Source organism: Triturus cristatus, chromosome 11 (assembly GCF_964204655.1).
Source record: "Triturus cristatus chromosome 11, aTriCri1.1, whole genome shotgun sequence".
Taxonomy (NCBI): domain Eukaryota; kingdom Metazoa; phylum Chordata; class Amphibia; order Caudata; family Salamandridae; genus Triturus; species Triturus cristatus.
The window spans coordinates 1,068,517,840-1,068,532,877 of NC_140594.1; the positions used below are offsets into that span (position 1 = coordinate 1,068,517,840).

The window sequence follows — 15,038 nt, forward strand, 5'->3', positions numbered from 1 at the left end:
AACCATGCCAAACGATGCCAGGATTAACAGGAAGGTTAAAGCAAAAGGTTTGGGGGAACACCACCCTAAGACTGACAGGTCTAACACCTTCATAATTCCATATCTCCAGTTCTACTGATTGGATTTTTGTTGCCTTAGTTTCAAATAATTCATTGCAGTTAAGCCTGACAGCGTTTGTGCCAAGCTACTAGAGGGTTAAGCACATGTTAATTGGGGGGGTTGCTTGAATTTCACCCTGACAAGAACTGTGGTTACTGCTTGAGTAGGGGTTCACCCTCCCTCAACCAGGAACCCAATTTCTCACACTTCCCTTGTGTGCGGCAAACTCAAATCCTGCAGCTATCCACATTGTCACTTCTGACTGGTGAACTGAGATGTCTCCATGTCTTTTTGTGGTGTGTTTTGTTTCATTGGCACTCTGCCCAGCCACAGAGTGGTGCACGATTTTTATCTGGAATGTATGGCAACATTGGGTGGTAGGAATTTTGTGATTCTCCAAAGTTTCCAGAACTTTCCCTCACATACGTTTCAGGAATATGTGAGTTTTTAGCTGATGTTCTCCTGGGTAGAATAAACATTGTGTCACGCAAGACACACCATCCTTACCTCCCATTGATTTCTAATTTTCAGAAATATCTGGGTATGGTAGGTTTCACTTGTTGGTGGGTGAAACAGGGCCCATAATCCCCAGCTACCCACAACTCCAAACTGGGTCATTTTTCTTTCTGATTTTTTTTATGTGACTTTTAGAGCCTGCAGGCTGTAGATTACCATTTTTGGGGGGGAAAAGGTATGAAGATTTAAGCAAGAACTACCCTACACATCAAAAAAAGGGCTTAGCATTAGGGGAGGTGGGAATCCCCAGCAGTCAATTGGTTAATGATGTTGTAAACAAAGTGTGGGCATGGTTTGGTCTTGGATTAGATTAACACATTGTTTGATAGCTCTGAAAAAGGATTTTCTTTTGTTTAGATGCATTGATAACTGTGGACTCATAATGAGGAATTCAGCGTTGATGAAGAGTTCCCTGTGTGTGGTGAAGAGGACTTTCATGATTGCACATACATGGGGCCCTCAATGTCCACTATTAAAGAGTGCCTGTGAGGGGCATGTTAAATGTGCCCCAGCACGTGGATGGCGCATTCAGCACATCCCAAGCAAGCCCTGTTTACTTCAGTAGTATGACACATACACATGGACAAAAGGGATTCCCTTATTTGCATGTTATCTCATCAACACAATTGAAGGAATTAACTTTTTTTCCAAAAATCTCCTACTATGGGACAAAAGGGTCAAAGTCCCATTTGCGGACGGGTCGGGGTGTGTGTGTGTGGTGGGGGGGTTTGCTATTACCTGTCCCATGATGTCCTTACAGCTTGTCTTTCATTGGTGTCCTGACGTGAACTCCTGTGTCGTTTACTTTGAGTGCTTGCCAGCCTTGTGAAATATATTTCTATCATGTACTGTGGAGTTACCAGTGTAAGCCAAAGGATATCAGGCGCTTTTGTCTTTTTAGGTCGAGCATTCAAGACCTCTTGTATATACTTTAGTATATACTTATATGTGTATATACTTTGTGTGCTCTGAAGATCATCCCTAGGACTTGTCTGCTTCCACTGAGGGCCTATTTTTCTGTTCAACTGCCTCAATTTAACTGTCTGGATAGAAAACGACCACTAGAGGTCAGTAAAATACCAGAATTGTTTTCTGCTGAGGGATTTTTCTGACAACTGCCTCTATTTAACTTTCTTGATAGAAAACGACCAGCAGAGGTCAGTAAAATACCAGAATCACTTTAGCATTCTCTAGATTCCAGTCCATAGAAATTGTCTTCAACGAGCACCCATAGACAATAATATTTTTTTCATATCTTATATTTTCAGTAATATGACCACCGAGGACCCTGATTTTATATTAAAAACAGAGCTTTGGATTATTCCATTTCCCACTGAAAGGCAATATTTCACTCCATGTGTTCCCATACCTGGCGTGTCACGCAGTTTGGTGCTTTCTTTCCCTCCATGTTAAAGAACAGTAGATGTTTCAGCACCCAGGCTAATGTGCTGCATAGCTAAATATATATAGGGTCCTAAAGGCGAGACCGATTGCATTGCAAATGCTTGTTTTATTTCTTATTCAATCTATGGCTGGATATTGTATTCATGGACATCTGCTGGCGCGGTGGTCCCTCTGTTTGACTGTTGCTCTCTTTTCATACAGTTGGCAAATGCTGAATTCTGCCATCAAAGGCCCCCTTGGTGTGCACTGCCGCAGGTGCACCTCACCTGTGCCTAATTTCTAGCTTGCCAATTTGGTGAGTACTGATTTTTCAACTATTTTCATATTTATCATTTGTTTATCTATTGTGCCTGGAAAGACTGAGCATCTTTTTTTGCCTAGTATGACAGAGCATTTTTTGCCTGGTATGACAGAGCATATTTTTTCCCAGGTATAACAGGACATTTTTTTGCCTGGTATGACAGAGCATAGTTTTTGCCTGGTATGACAGGGCATTTTTTTGCCTGGTTTTACAGAGCATCTTTTCGCCTGGTAGGAAAGCATATTTTAGCTCTTCTGAAAACGGGCTTTGAGGACTTAAAAAGGACAACCCCTGTCTCTTTTTAACGCATCATCTGAGAAACACCTGTATAATATTACGATTATCACCGAGCTTTTTAAGAACTCGTGCAATATGCTTGAGTCCCCGCTAAGAGTAAGAGTAAATGTGTCGCGTCAGCCCCCTTGACATGCTTTGTTAGCGCCATCAACAAGACAGGTTGATACCACCGCGGACAGGGACATTAAACCCCAGTAATTGCATTGGTGCAAGCCATAACTTCGGAAAATCCAAGAAAAATAAATGGCTCCCGCCGCAAGCGAACAGTCATCAAAGACGCCGTTCAGCATATGCCTGGAGACCTCATTACAAAATGGAGGAGCCGGAAGGGCTCTCTAAAGAGCCAGATGCCGCCGTCTAACTAGCAACGGTTCCTTGACAGACTCTTTCGTGCGCCATTCCGTGGCGCGGAGCAGTGCACGGTAATTTGGCTAATGGCGCCCCCTCAGCAGAACAACACAACATCGCAACCCTGCCTTCATTGAAATGTTTTATATCATCCGACTTTCGGAGGACAAAAAAGTGAGAGCTGTTTAATTTACCAGAACGAGTATTCTGTGGAACATAGTCTTTTTAATAGCAGGCTGCACCTAGCAGTCTGGGCACATTTCGATTCTCCTTTAAGAAGTGTTTACTTGATCAGCGTAATTGAACATTTTGTCAGATCTTCAGTGAGGAGTGTGTGTTCCCTGCGTTTTCGGCAGCGCCATAATTGGCTTTCATCTGGCCCCGCGAGGGCTGGTGTTCGAACTGCAAAAAGTGATGACTTGAAGCGCTTAAGAAAAAGTGTCGTAAAGTGCAGCTCCTTGTACAGTTTTGTGTGTCATCCATTGGATGTTTCTCAAAACCGCACTTTAGGAATTCACAGAGGCATGGTTACTCCCCAAGTAATTTCTCTGCATAAAGTTATGATGCATAAGGGGTACACAAAGAGGTAGAAAATACACTTTGTATTTACTTTGCCATGGACATAATGGCGGCGAACACAAATGTTTTTTTCCCGGCGCAAAGAGTTGCCGTGAATGCATGTGTAAACCACATGACTCAAAAAGTACAATGCACGAGCACGCGTGTGATCCATGTGTGCATAATGTAAGGAAAACGTGCGTTTATAAACATGAGTCACTCCTGGGTGTATGTGCAAAACTTGTAATAGCCATGGGCGTGCCAGAGGAGTACCTAAGAACATGCCTTGCAGATCTGTTTTAGAGTTAGAAAGTAATACATTTACGTATAGGTGAGTAATTCCAATTGCCCAAGATCACAGGTTAGAATGGCAAACTGAAGCCGACTTTTGTCATTGTAAATCACTTAAAGTGCATCATTTCCCTCTCTTATTTTCTTCTCCCACAATCATGCATCTGTAGGTAAACTGTTGCCCAAAGAATCACATGACTCGGCCCCACCGTGAGGTGTGACTCCCAGGGTGACAGCACATAGAAGACCCTGAAAGAACCATACATGTTTAAGCATTAAGGGAGTTCACACATCGAACCCTTGTTTGACCCTAGTAGCCCCTTCTCTGTATCCTTTCCCAACTCTTTTCAAATACATGCACTCACGGGCACAAATCTACCTGACACACGCACCCAACACCCCACACTCACACTACATCTCTCCTACACCCTATTAAACTGAACAACAGCAACCTGTGGGGCCTAAAGAAGCAACCACATCACACCCATTTTATCCACCCTCCGTTGGCTTCCCATCAGGCAGGCACGCAACACCCATTGGACTCACAGGGCTTCAGCCCCCCCCCCCCCCGCCCCCCCCCGTCGCGTGTGGCAGCCCGGGATGAGACAGCTTCCCGGCGCACACACAGCCGCACCCGAGCACTTCACAGGTCTTTAAAAGACCATTTGCATGTTAATGAGGCATCGCTGTTGTTTCACCCCTTCTAAGAGCCCCTGCAGCTCCACTCTGCCTATGGCTTAAAAGAATCAGCCCCCCCCCCCCGAAATTTTTTCTTAGCCCCCCCCCCCCCCGAAATTTGGCTCTAGTTGCGCCTCTGCCATCAGGCAAGATCTATCTACAAGACTGCCTGTATCACCCACAAAGCCTTGCACTCCTCCTCTCCTCGCTACCTGGCGAATAAACTGCATCTCTCTGGAGGCTCTAGACCATCACATAATGCTGAAAATGTATTGCTTGAACCTCCCACTTTCAAGAAGGAAAGATCGATGGCCCAATCCTTTTCGGGCCGCGTGGTGAGAATCTGGAACTCACTTCCGCCTCAGCTCCGGACCACCACCTCTTCCCAGGCCTTCAAAAGTGACCTCAAAGCTCTCCTCCTTCAAAGACACTTCCAAATTTAATTCACGCCCTCTATTTTCTGAAGGAAGTCCTTCCATTATAGGAAATTCTGTTCTCCATGACTATAGAAGTGCCTTTCCAGTGTGTTCTTGTGGTTTGAGTGTCTGCCATTTATTGCAGTTTTATACTTCTACGTGTATTTTGTACTCTTTTGTAACATGCACACGTCACTTTTCCTCTTGTAACGTATCGTTTGCTACCTCTTGAATTTTGTTTGCATTTGATACATGCACAATTGCCACCATTGCCTCATTTAACGTAACGTTTGTTCTTGTGTTTTGAGTGTCTTCCATTTATTGCAGTATATACTTCTATGTGTATTTTGTACGCTTTTGTAACATGCACATATGTCACTTTTTCCTCTTGTAATGCTACCTCTTGTATTTTGTTTGCTCTTGATACATGCACAATTGTCACTATTGACTCATGTAACGTAACGTTTGCTTTTGTAACATGCTCACTTGTAATTTACTCCTCATGTATCATTACTGTTCCTATTGTGAAGCGCTCTGACACCTTCGGGTAAAGTCCGCGCTATATAAAAACGCATAAAATAAATAAATAAATAAACAAATCTCTCCTGGTCCCTGATCACCCAGTACACCAGGGCAAATTGCCTAATCAGTGACTCAGGTACACCTTAAGGGGTGGAAAGAGAACCCACAACTCACACTCCCTTTGCCCTCCCTCAAAGCACCTGCCAACAAAGACATATCGAATTGAAATTAAGTACAAACTTCTAATAATGCCCTCACTGGATAAGGAATTACTGGCACTGGGACACACTCACACAGGGGCACTTATTTAGAGCTGAGGGTCGGGTTATTCCATCACAAACTTGGCAGAAGTCCCATCCACTGTATTACAATTGCATCATAGCCTATGGCACTTGTAACATGGCAGATGAGATATCCATAATGTTATGATGGAATATCCTGTCCACCAAACTGTAAATAAGGCCTAGGGTTACAAGAGGTGGACGTGAGGTCATGGGCCGTCAGTCATCCATATGTGGGGACTGCAGCAGGACACACTGATAAAGCAATGGATAGAGACAAAAATCAAAAATAGGAAATTACACAGGACACTCACACACTCAAACCCCAAGTGATTGACAGTGGTTAGACAGATTGCAAGCATTTCTCCCATCACATTTTGTGTGTTTGATGTACTGCCCTAAGCGGCAAGGATATGCCCAGACATGTGTCTTATGTTCACTGTGCCACTGGAACCAGCCTACACCAGACTGAAGAGTCCCAATCAGGGCAAAATTGGTCTTGAGTTGCTTGTGTTCTGTTTCACGGAGAACCTGGATTGACAGTTTGGGCTGGAGTGTTCCTATTGGAGCAGGGTCAAGACTAATTTACATACATCTCAGTCCAAACTGAGCTGGCATGGTGGGTAAAAGATCAGTGGGTTGCAATGCTATCCCAAGTGATTACCAGTGGTTAGACACATTATGAGCATTACTCCCATCACCTTTTGTGTTTTGATGTACCACCCTAATTGGCAAGGGTATGCCCAGACGTGGATGCTGTGCTCACTGTGCCACTGGAACCAAGCTACACCCAACTGAAGAGCCCCATTCAGGGCAAAATAAGACTTGGGTTGCAGTTCCTATTGGACCTGGCCTGGCAATTCTGGATGGACTGTTCCTATTTGAGCAGGGTCAAGACTAATTTGCATATGGCTGGGTCTAAACTGAGGTAGCATGGTGGGCAAAAGAACAATGGGTTGGAATGCTACCCTAAGTGAACACTGGTTGCAAGCATTCCTCCCATCCCATTTTATGGGTTTGATTTCCTCCCCTAAGTGACAAGGGTATGCCCAGATGTGAGCCTGTGCTCACTGTGCTACTGGATTCAAGTTACACCTGACGGAAGAGCCCCATAGGGCGAAACCAGTCTAGAGTCGCTTATGTTCCAGTTCAGGGAAGATCTGGTCTGTCAATTCAGGCTTGGCTGTTCCTATTGGAATATGGTCTAGACTGATTTCCATATGGCGGGGTCCAAACTGAGGTGGCATGGTGGGCAAAAGAGAAATGGGTTGAAATGTTACCCCAAGCGATTGCTAGTGGTAAGACGAATTGCAAGCATTCCTCTCATTATATTTTGTGTGTTTGATATACAACCCTAAGTGACAAGGGCATGCCCGGATATAGGTCTTGTTAGAAACTGGATTCCTAGCTGAGTGGGGAATAAGCTCAGGTCAAGCAGTAACCACAATCCTAGTCAGGGTAAGGCACAAGCACACCCTAAATTAACCTGGGCTCACCCTCTGGTAGCTTGGCACAGAGGAGTCAGGCTTAACTTTAGAGGCAATGTGTAAAGTATTTGTGCCAGACTTCAAACAATAAAACAGTGAAAACCCAAAAAAAATCCACACCAGTTTAGAAAAATAGAACTGCATTTTATAAATAAAACAAGACCAAAATGACAAATATCCAATCAGTAGAACCGGAGTTATGAATATTTTAAAGAATAAACTGAAAAAATAGTGCTTAAAAGTATAATGCGCCAACCGGGGATGTCTGGTCGTGCTGGACTGGGTCAAATCCAAAAGTTCAGGCCAACCACCAAGACGATGCTTGCTGGGCGAAGAGATGAACTTACGGCGGTTCATGCTAATTCTCTGTGTGAGTGGTACGGTTCCAGAGCTAACAGGCCCGTTCGCATTCATAAAGAGCCCAAAAGCTTGACTTTAAGAGCTCGAGCACCACACCAAGGGCTTAGAGACCTGAGAGGTGCCTCTTGGAGGGTCAGGAACTTGTTGAAGATGGTCCAGGAACTGTGGGGAGCCTTTCATGTCTTTTAGGCTCGGATCAGAAGGTCAAAAGACCAGCCCTTTGAGTCCCTCTTGAGTCCTGGGATCAAGATGGGTTCCAGGTCAAGTTCTTCTTCTCCATGCAAAAGGGCAGCATGCAGAAGGTCAGCACAGCAAGGCAGCAGCTCCTTCTAAGTGCCACTCCTGCCACGATCCGTATGCTGGATGCGGCAGGAGCAGAGCATGCTTAGAATACATCTGCCAATAACTGACAGGAAGGTGCTTGGCGTTGTAGTTGTTACTTGCTTGCATCTTCCTGCTGTCAATTCCCTCATCACTGCTTCTGGGTTTTCTCCTAGTTTCTGCAGCGTTCTCGATGGCCCCCTCGTCGGTATTTTCTTGCGGCCTCCATGTATTGGTTCTCCCCATTGGATCCGTGCTCAGTGGCTCCTGCTCCTTGGAAAACGGAAACTCTGCAAAACAGAGAAGAACATACAATTCAATAATCAGCGCTGTGAAGTTTCCAGTCTGGGTAACATATCCCGCATGCACGCAAGTGTATAGTGTCCTACCAATAACACTTAGCTGATTGTGTATCTGGCTTTTTGGATTTCATATGTAAGCTGTTTGCTTATGATGAACATACCTATGGACAGAAAAGAAAAGACAATGAGATGAATATGTCTGTTACTAAAGAATCGTAATAGTCCTGCTGTTTCCTTTTACACAATTTTTTACTGCTCTATATTTTTGCTTTTTGACTTAGACTTATGAGTAGTATGATATACATGTAGAAATGTATGTGACTTCTTTTCTTTCTTTTGTCTGATTTTCTAGTCATTTCCTTTGAGCCTTCTATATGTCAAGAACAGTAAATCCTAAGGTATGCTTTGGAATAGGAAGAATAGGTTCTGGAGTCACTTATTTCTATTACATATACAAGTACTCTCTTTGTTTCATTAGATTAACACAACCAACAGTAGCTACAATGTCTTCCTACTAATATATGGAAGAGGGGAATTGCTAAGGTATATGGTTACGGGTAAACAGGACATATTTTAAGAAACACTTACCTGACTTAGCGGATTTCTGACACCCTCTTCTCTTCCATCTCATGTAGGGAAAGCCTTACCTGGCCTGGGTAGACACTTACACCACAACACAGCCCCCGTGGGAAAATTGTTTTTTCTCATACCTTCCCCTCTTCCCCGTTGATCTTGATAGACTTTGACTATTGTAGGGTTGCCTTGGTCGAGGATGAAGTTTGGAGCAAGCATCGTGGCTTCTTCTCGCTCCAGCAGATACTAAGGTGTGATTCTGACATCAATTGGCAGTCCAGAAGATCACAGACGTCCTCCTTCCCTGCCCTATCTCTAGACTTGCTACACGTGGATTGGCAACCTTTGTGTGTGGACAGGACACAGCCTATTCAGGTGTAAGTAAGGTTGTCCACAGGTCCTCCCTCCCGTCCTGTCGGGATGGCCATCCAAGTCACACCTAATCTCCCATTGTGTATGGCTGTCTAGGTGGAAGCCCAGCTGTCAACTACACCCAGACATGTAATCCGAGACAGGCTGCAGGCACCAAATGGCTAAAGTAAGAAAATGCCAACTTTCTAAAAGTGCAATTTTCAGAATTGCGATTTAAAGACCGACTTCACCATAACTGTATTTTAAAATGGGATTTCAGAGATACCAAACTTGAATGAATTATATCTTCCCATCTGAAAATTACTCTTATAAAATGTAATAACATACTCCCAATGTTATCTTATGGGAGATATAGGTCACGCAGTCGTAAAAAATGGCTTTAAGAGTTTTTCACTACCAGGACATATGAAACTTAAAACAACATGTCCTGCCTTTTAAATATATTGCACCCCTCCCACTGGGTTGTCCAGGGTCTTCCTTACGGGTGACATATATGTATAAAAGGGAAGGTTTGGACCTGGCAAAAGGTTTCTTTTGCCAGGTTGAAATGGCAGTTTAAACTGCACAGGCAGGCTATGCAATGGTAGGCCTCAGAAATGGTTAGAGGGCTACTTAAGTGGGTGGCACAAGCAGTGCTGCAATTTACATGCCCTGGGAACATGTAGTACACTTTACTAGGGACGTCTAAGTAAATTAAATTTGCATATTGGGTATGAGCCAATATTACCATATTTAGAAGATAGATCACATGCACTTTCGCAATGGTTAGCAGCAGTAAAGTACTCAGACTCCTAAGGCCATCAAAAACAAGGTAAAAAAACATGGAGGAGGAAGGCAAAAAGTTTGGGGTGACCCTGCAAAAAGCGTGATTTTTCAACAGGTCTTATTCTCACTGCGCCAACGGAATCAAGCTACACCCAACTGATGAGCCCCAATCAGGGCAACAATGATCTTGGGTTGCTTGTGTTTCAGTTTAGGGGGCACTGGCCTGGCAGTTCACTCTAGACTGTTCCTATTGGAGCAGGGTCAAGAGTGATTTGCATATGGGTATGGCTCTTAATGTAGATTCAGTGGGTTAGACAAAAAGGTGTGCAATTTAAGTATGCACTAGTGAGAAGCATATATTTCAGAGGGGTGAGTAGTGATCCAGACAAATTCTCAACACATGTACCTGCTTTTGATCTTGCTGAATGTATTGTAAAAGCACATGGCCAAGGTTTCACAATTAAGAGTGACATGCTTTTGAGTAGGAAGATAGTAGCTCAGACACTGCCCTCAATCTGGGTGCAGGCTCTTTCATTAACAATAATGCCTTTGCGGAGGAACCCTGTATTTCACAGACACTGGATGAACTTTAGAGTGTAACAAACAATGGTTCCTACAGACTCATTTGTACTAAATTCAACAAATTAAGAGAGCCTGTAATAAGTGCGACCCTCAAAGAATCCATCACAAAAAACATATTAGCAGTCCAGTAACCAGAATTTTCTTTTTGCATTCAAATAATAAATTCAATTGCACACATAAAGTGTTCCAACAAGAAAAGTAAAATGGCTTAGTATACATGAGGATTGATCAGTGCCAAAAGGTTTTATGAAAGTAAAAGAGTCAAAGGAAATTTGGTTGCTAGTAGTCAAAACCTTCCTTTGGAGAAATGTATGTAAATTCATATAGTAATCCTACTACAACCAAGTGTAATGTCAAATGGCATCCAAAAGTAAATAGAGCATCAACGTTTCGTGTCTGTGGACTTAGTTAGGCGGGGTCTGCAGTATCACAGTAAAAGATTCACCATGAAAAATAGGGAAATAGAATGGAGGGTAAGAACACTGTAAAGCTGAAAAGAGACTAAAAGGTGAGTGGCAGCCAGAAGTAATCAATTCCCCACTCACCATTTACCAGATTATTATTATTAAGAAATTTTGTAGAGTGCTCAGCTACCCACTTGGGGTTTCCCGGCATTTAAACAACAGGTCGGGTCTATCCAAGTCTCACTGACTCAAAACAACCTGGTCTTCAGCTGACTTTGAAAGAGGGTACACGAGGAACAGCTTCTCAAAGATTCTGGTACGGCGTTCCACAACTTGGGGCCCTGATATGCAGAAGACCGGCCTATAGATGAGTGTTCAACTCTGGGAACTACGTACAGGGAAATTCCACTGGAACGAAGGGGACGGGCAGGAGGATGAGATCTAGCAAACTCATGAAGATATCGTGGGCCAACCCACGATCTTGCTCTGTGCACATAGCACAAGGTTTTAAACTGAATTTGCTTCTCTACCGTGAGCAAATGGAGCTCGCAAGGAGATGAGAGACCAGTGCTCTTTAAGGGAGTGTATACAGCATTCTGGCTGCCCAGTTCTGAACCACTTGCAACTGTCTGATGGAGGCTTTGTATGCCCCCCTAATACAGATATTGCCGTACTGCAATTTTGACACAATGAGTGCTTTAATAACCGTCCTTTGAGCTGGTAATTGCAAAACCCAGATGATTTTCCACAGCCATTTCAGAATGGCAAACCAGATGGCGGCCACCTTTGCCACCTGAGGCCTCATGGACAACTTATCGTTCCAGCAGGAAGCCAAGGCTCTTGACCTTGGTGCTGGATCCTGAAGAAGACCCAGGATTTACAGCCAGTGTTGGGGACCCCAAAGAGATATGGGTTCTTTCCCTGTACCAGTACCCTGGTCTCATATCCATTAAGTTTAAGTGAATAGTTGTTCATCCACACCGCGACCCAGCCCAGACAGGCGTTCAAGGCCTCAGAGTTGTGGTTCTGAGCAGATGATAGGAGAGGATGATTTGCGTGTCATCTGCATATGAAAGTACGGTGAGGCCACAATTTTTCACTTAGTCAGTCAATGGGCGCCCATAGATGTTAACTAGTGCCGGACTTAGGGCTGATCCTTGAGGAACTCCTTCAGTGTCGTATTCACCGAAAAAAAGTGTAAAGAAACATGCAACAATGACTGCTGAACTGACTCGAGTTGGGGCACATCATAAAATCTGTGAAAGCGTATCTAGGGTGTAGAATATTGTTTCATTCCTGGAAGAAAAAGAGAACCAAAAACTGATTAGGGACTGGTGAATTGGGTGTAGGTGCGGTACATGCATCAACATAATTAATCACACTCACCAACAGTAAGAAGCACAGGGTCCAAAGATCTCCATCAGCTTTGAAAATATCAAAATGATTTAAAAAATGAATAATAAATCATAATAGTTTGAAAAATGGCACAAAACTGTCTTCACATGGTCACAGACTACACTAGTGCTTTCTAGCACATAATCAGTAAAGTCTGATGTCTGGTGCTCACCCATACTCTTCGGGCATAAACAAACCCGGTGCATGGGCCATGTAAAAGGGCATGCCGGAGTGATGGATTGAGTGTTTAGGGTTTGTACATAATAACAAAAACGTTTTTATGTAAAATTGTACCCGGTTGCTATTTTAAAAAAAAACTTAACCTGACAGGAGACTAAAGAAGTAAGATGTATATTTAGAAAATAAATGGTGTACTAGTCTTGGAAAAAAGACGTATCAAGATGGAAAAAAGACTCTATTGACACACACTGTATGTAAGGTATATAACTATAAAATGTTCTTCTAAAAGAAAATGTGCAGACCGAATAATTAGGCTGCAAGTTAAGAAAACGTACAAAAATTGGTGCAAAAAATGTAGCAAATATGTCTGCTGACTGAAAAATTAAAATAGAATAATAAATACCATGCACCCGATTTGAAAAGCCTACAGAGGGAAACAGAGCTCAAAAGGTCCAGCAGGTGGCTAGAATTTCCAAAATCTAAGGTTTTCGTATTTTATAACAGAAGACAATGATGTAAAAGGATTAAGACATAGAGCATTGGATAAAACCAACTCACTGACATGAAAGAAGGAGTACCTGCAGTGCTTAATAAATCAAAATGAGTGCCGGTGCCCAAAGCTCTGCTCAAAAGCCCGCAACCGGTGCCAAAAGTTGGGCCGCCAAATTCCAAAGCTGTGTAGCCTTGAATTCTCTTCAGGTCCCTTTAATCCTCTACCAGACACCCCATCCCCCTTTATCTCACCCTTGCAGGTTTCTGCTTTCTCCCTTTGTGACAGGTTTTCCGTCTTTCTCTTCCTCCCTCTTTCCACTGTATGTGCTTCCTCTCGCATTCTCTATGTAAATGCCTGAAGCAGAAAAATAAGGTCCAGTCTCGAAAAATGTTTGCCGGTAAACTCCACCGGCAACCATTGGCTCAAATTAAGCCCTGGGTACCTTGCAATATATCACAATATAAACCAGAATGGTATGCTGTTCCTCCTTTTTAGTACAGGTAGATGTGTGTATTGAGCAATACATATGTTCACTCAGGGCAGGAGTAAGTAGTCCTCCTTTCGGAAAGAGACTCTCACACACCCAGGTAGGTGTCTTGCTTCATCATCGGGTCTGATCCTCGTCGGGTCGACGCTGCAATACCCGATCGGCACCCATGATGGGGCCTTTTAGCGGAGATCTTTTTTCCTCGCCGTTGGGTGCAGTGCGTGTGTGGGCTCTAGTGAGTGTAGATGTGAAAATATGAGACTAAAACAGGAAATAGTGGTCCTTTCAGAACAACTTTAATGAAGGTGGCCACTATCCTGATTATAATAATGGTAAGTGTGCCCCTGTTCTAAGGTAACAGGGTATTACGCTATGAAATCAGGCCAACATGTTTCTTGCCAAAAGTCAAATGGACGGCAATTCTTCAGGACCGATGCAAGATCTATCTCCACTGTTTGGGTGTGGTCCAAAGATTTGTGAAAATTAGTGACCATCCTTACAGCACCCTAAAAAGTGGCACTTGTAGACCTTGGACATCACCCAATTTGGGTCAACACTGTATGGCAGGTGCTGACACTGAATAGTGCAGTGTCGTGCAAGACTGTCGCTGTGACTGTCAACCTACCCCTCACTCTGCCGGTCCCGGGAGGTCATTAGTCACATCAATATCCAAAGTGTGCAAATAACATGTAAACACACTGGAAACAGCTATTCTTCTTGAATAAAGGCATCTGTATAACTCCATCAGAATCCTGATTCAAATGAACATGTAAGTTTATGCCTTATTTGACACTCTAAAGGGCATATTTACAAGCCCCTATCGCCACTACAATGTCACTTTTTTTGACGTTGTGGTGGCTATAGGGGCTTCGCCTTATTCACAAAATGGCATAAAGCCACTTAACGTGGATTAACACCGCCTTGTGAATAAGGCACCCTTTCATGCTATACTAAGTGTGAAAGAGGTGGGCAATCGGCGTTCCACCGCAACACCCATTGATTTTGACGATGTCCCATATTTACAAGGGTGGCATAAATATGGGGCAGCGCCAACATTACCCTGGCGCAACGAGGAGGAATGTTTAATTTCTCATAGTTTTTGCTGTTTCCATTTGTGCTGTGCTGTGCAGCACACATATAAGTTTCAAAACGCAATTTCAGATTGTTTATGTACAGGAAGGGACACATTCCTACACATAAACAATCATTCCGCTCATGTCTGCATTGCCGGTAGGCTGCTAAATTACCATAAGCACAAGGGGAAATGCAAGGCTGCACCGTATTCTTGTAAATACAGTGCAGCCCGGCATTTCAGAAGTGGAGGAGCATGGCGTTAAGCCAAAGAGGCTAATGCCACGCTCCGCCACTTCCTTGTAAATATGCCCCTAAGTTTGTGATATTACGGTGGTGAAGCGTTTTCTGACGTATGATTTTTCCATGTAAGACATGGTGGAAATAGTATGAAGAAAAATTCAATATTCGTTATTTGTGCACTTAGGCTGGGGCCCAACCAAGTAAATGCAGCACCTAGTGGTATTAAAATGTACCAAGGGTCCAATGTAAGAAACACTTGCGATTCACATACTGTTCTGCAGCAGTAAAAACA

The 15,038-nt window shown here is 43.5% G+C and overlaps 1 long non-coding RNA gene across 1 annotated transcript in view; it reads left to right on the forward strand.

Moving 5' to 3' along the window:
• Positions 1–3,012: 3,012 nt before the first annotated feature.
• The window catches only part of LOC146786016 (uncharacterized), a 33,470-nt gene continuing 21,444 nt past the window's right edge, over positions 3,013–15,038 (forward strand). Inside the window, exon 1 of the long non-coding RNA XR_014970650.1 lies at positions 3,013–3,139. This is a non-coding gene — a long non-coding RNA (uncharacterized LOC146786016). The remainder of the gene's footprint in view (positions 3,140–15,038) is intronic.